This window comes from Theropithecus gelada, chromosome 1, assembly GCF_003255815.1.
Source record: "Theropithecus gelada isolate Dixy chromosome 1, Tgel_1.0, whole genome shotgun sequence".
Lineage (NCBI taxonomy): Eukaryota > Metazoa > Chordata > Mammalia > Primates > Cercopithecidae > Theropithecus > Theropithecus gelada.
The window spans coordinates 8,910,729-8,915,021 of NC_037668.1; the positions used below are offsets into that span (position 1 = coordinate 8,910,729).

At 39.6% G+C, this 4,293-nt stretch overlaps 1 long non-coding RNA gene across 1 annotated transcript in view; it reads left to right on the forward strand.

Moving 5' to 3' along the window:
- The window catches only part of LOC112614022, a 15,095-nt gene extending 10,802 nt beyond the window's left edge, over nucleotides 1–4,293 (forward strand). Inside the window, exons 3-4 of the long non-coding RNA XR_003117029.1 lie at nucleotides 3,638–3,693; nucleotides 4,147–4,293. This is a non-coding gene — a long non-coding RNA (uncharacterized LOC112614022). The remainder of the gene's footprint in view (nucleotides 1–3,637; nucleotides 3,694–4,146) is intronic.

Here is a 4,293-nt window from a genome sequence, read left to right on the forward strand (position 1 = left end):
TACAGGCGCCCGCCATCTCGCCCGGCTATTTTTTGTATTTCTTAGTAGAGACGGGGTTTCACTGTGTTCGCCAGGATGGTCTCGATCTCCTGACCTCGTGATCCGCCCATCTCGGCCTCCCAAAGTGCTGGGATTACAGGCTTGAGCCACCGCGCCCGGCCCTAATACAATTCTTAATGTGGCTGTGTTAAATCAGTTAACTATTGACTTATTGGTTTCAGTTTTTCTTTGGTTTTGTTTTCCTTTCTCTCTCCCTTCTTTTGAATTAAAAAATTTATTATTTCATTTTATTTTCACTATTGTCTTATTAGCTACAACTTTTTTAATAGTTTATTCTAGGGTTGATATAATACATCTTTTATTAATTTTTTTCTTCTATAATGTAGAATCTGCCTTTAAATCTGCCTAGTGGGCTTTTTGTTTTAGATATTGGGGTGTTTTTTAGCTTTAGATGGCTGATTTGTTTCTTTTTCTGTTTTTTGTTTTTGTTTTTGTTTTTGTTTTTGTTCTTTGAGATGGAGTTGCACTCTTGTTGCCCAGGTCGGAGTGCAATGGTGTGATCTTGGCTCACTGCAACCTCTGCCTCCCAGGTTCAAGCGATTCTTCTGCCTCAGTCTCCCAAGTAGCTGGGATTATAGGTGCCCGCCACCACGCCTGGCTATTTTTTTCTATTTTTAGTAGAGACGGGGTTTTACTATATTGGCCAGGCTGGTCTTGAACGCCTGACCTCTCAGGTGATCCACCTGCCTTGGCCTCCCAAAGTTCTGGGATTACAGGCATGAGCCACTGTGCCTGGCCTGTTTCTTTTAATGATTTCCATTTACTTACTTATTATGTTCGTGTTTTCCCTTAATTGCTTGAACAAATCTATAATCGTTGTTTTAATGCCCTTGTTTGCTAATTCCATCTTTGTCATTTCTAGATCTGCTTCTATTGTCTGATTTTCCCTTTCATTATGGGTTACATTTCTTGTTTATGGCATGTCTAATAATTTTGACTGGATTCTGGCTATTGCGAATATTCCATTGTTAGCCTAAACTTTCTTGTGTTTCTTTACAAATTATTGATTTTTGCTCTTGCAATAGATTAAATTAATTTCAGATCAGCTTTATCCCTTTGAGGCTTTTTTAGAAAGAGTCTAGAGTATCTTTTGCTCTAGGACTGGTTTAGCCCTACTAGTAAGACATACTCTTTCCAGGATTTCACCTGAATGCAGCAAGTACTCAATGAGGTCTTCCCATTCTGGCTGAGCTGAACTCAAATATCTCCCAGTCCTGTGCAAGCTCTGGTAGTTGCTCAGTTTATAGTTCCCCGTAATTTATCTTTCCTTAATCATTATTATTTCCCGGGGTTTATGGAGTTTCACCTTTAACATGTGCATCTTATTATTTAGCCAAAGATTCAAGAGGATCCTCTGCAGATTTCTGGAACTTATTCTGTGTTGCTCTTTCATTCTGCTACTGTGTCTCACAAGTTCCATCCAGATGCCTCAGGCTTCCTGAACTCCAGTCTCTGACTTTTTGAGTCAATGAGACTGCCATACTCTGAATTCCCCTTTCCTGCAACTGGTCCAGAAAATGCATTGAAATAAAAGGCTAGGGCTATGGTAGGGCTCACCTCACTTGTTTGTCTTCTCTCTGAGATCTCATGCCTGAAATGCCTGTTGTTCAATAACCGAAAATAACTATTTCAGATATTAATATTTTTGTTTAATTTTCTAGTTGCTGACACTTGGTGGACTAGATGTGCACTAGTTACTTCGTTCTGACCATAAACAGTCTTATTAAAATTTAATTTTATGCTGTTTTTCATGAACACTCCTTTCCAGTCAATTTTCAGCTGATTCCTGTATACAATTTGATGTTCTTCAGTGTATTTAGACCTTTCAGGCCTTCCTCAAATGCATTTTCCTCTTCTTTCTATGCCTCACTCCATACAAAAGCTCTTTCAAACTCACCTTTTCCAGAAAACACCCTATGATTAATCCATTCACCCTTTTTATTCATCTGCCCTTTGTTGTAATTTGTACTTCGTTTCTACTACATTAAATTGCACTTCTGGCCATGTAGTTTTGTTAAGTTTTTGGCAGTTATTTTATGTGTGACTGTTTTGCTGATGATTATAAGCAGAAGCTTATAAATAGAAAAAGCCTGTCTTTCATTTATTCCCTTTGTTGCAAACCCACCTAATTCAACTGGCTGTTCCCAAGGTAAATATTGGTGACCCTCTATAGTTTGGTGGAGAGGCATTGTATTACAAAACAAACGAAGCTAAATATCAGAGCTCTCATGTGATGGACCACTTCCAAGGCCCTGGGAGGGTCCCCAGCCATCTGTTTACATGGTAGATGGTTTTATAAATTTTGCCAAGGACAGATTTGAACCACAATGGAATAAGGCACTCTCTCTTTCCATTATGAATTTCTTTCAGCCAGTCTCCCCTTTCAGGTGGTGGGGAGTGACCGTAAGCATTTTGGGGATCTAGTTAAGGAAAGTTGAGTTGGTGATACATTTAGCTGCGGTTTAGTGGGAGGTATTTATGTGGTTTGCAGACATTTCCATGTATAGTTAACTTATTCCTAGCTGTCCTGTGCAGGAATATTCTTACCACCCACGGGGCAAACTTACCGAGTGATGTAACAGGAAGATACGGAACCAGAGCACCTATGAGCATGAACCTATGCTATGGCACCCAGCACTGGATCCTTACAGGGAGAGGGGAAGAAACAAGGTTTTAATTGTGCAAAGCCAGAAACTAATCTCTGGAAGTGTCTTTCCATCAAGACATAAACAATTCCTAGTGGAGGATTCTGTTCTCATCCATTTCTAGTAAAGGACATTCTGTCAGGAGTGTGCTTTATATGCAGTGTATACAATTATAAACACTCCATGATGTTTTCTTTTGTGAAGATATTATGCAAAACTAAATTCATCAGAATTTTTCTGTCTATAGTGCACAACCTTGTGGAAGAACTACAAAGAGTGAACTTGTCTATTGAAGTTGCAGGTTTTATGAATCTTAAAAACTAACATGGAAAAAATTTTGATCAACCAAGTTAGAGGAAGCACTGAATTATTTTATTCTCTCTATAGAAAATATTACCACACGGTGGTGACATGAAGAGGCCATCAAGGAGGACGCAGCAAAAAAGCAAGAAAATGTATTACACAGCCATATCAACCATTAATTAATAGAAATATTATGTTATTTGGGGGATTTTTGTGGTATTTCTAAACTTTTCAATATTTGAAGTCATTGGCCCGGCACAGTGGCTCACGCCTGTAATCCCAGCACGTTGGGAGGGCACCGCAGGTGAATCACCTGAGGTCAGGAGTTCAAGATCAGCCGCCAACATGGTGAAACCCCGTCTCTACTAAAAATACAAAAATTATCCAGGCATGGTGATGCATGCCTGTAATTCCAGCTACTTGGGAGGCTAAGGCAGGCGAATCGCTTGAACCCTGGAGGCAGAGGTTGCAGTGAGCTGAGATCGCGCCACTGCAGTCCAGCCTGGGAGACAAAGTGAGACTCCATCTCAAAAAAAAAAAAAAAATTGAAGTCATTTTTTTCTCATTCTGTATTCATTTTCATGGCTAATTTTGTATTTATAATTTTTAATACATCTTTTTCAGAGAAGACCCTGAAGGTATGTAAGTCTCAGGCCCCACAAAAGTTGGATCCAACCTTGATGAGGTGAAGATATTGGCTCTTCCCCCTTCTTAACCTTGTTATCGGGTGATATGGTTTGGCTGTGTCCCCACCCAAACCTCATCTTGAATTGCAGCTCCCATAATTATATTGTGGGAGGGACCTGGTGGGAGATAATTGAATCATGGGGCGGTTCCCCCATACTGTTCTCGTGGTAGTAAATACGTCTCACAAGATCTGATGATTTTATAAGGGGTTTCCCCTTTCACTTGGCTCTCATTTTCTGTGTTGTCTGCTACTTTGGTAAATATTAACTAACCATCCCTGGAGTACGCATTCCCAATTACAGCAAGTGATCATCCCTTGGGTGCAGATTACATCTAAATAACATACGCAAGCAAATCACACTGCCAATGCTGAAGCGTTTCAAAGTAAATTCAGACATAAACATAAACAAAGTAAACAGAGAATATAATGTACGTATCTCTTCTGTTACAGTTGCTTTTTCATTGAGTTCTGTGGAGCTCAGGTTCCTGTGGAGGGTAGCAGAAGGGAAACTTCAATTACAGCATATATGGTCTGATCTGTTCTACATATTAAAGTTCATACTATTTTCTTTGTGATAAATGAAGGGTGTTCTGCTGC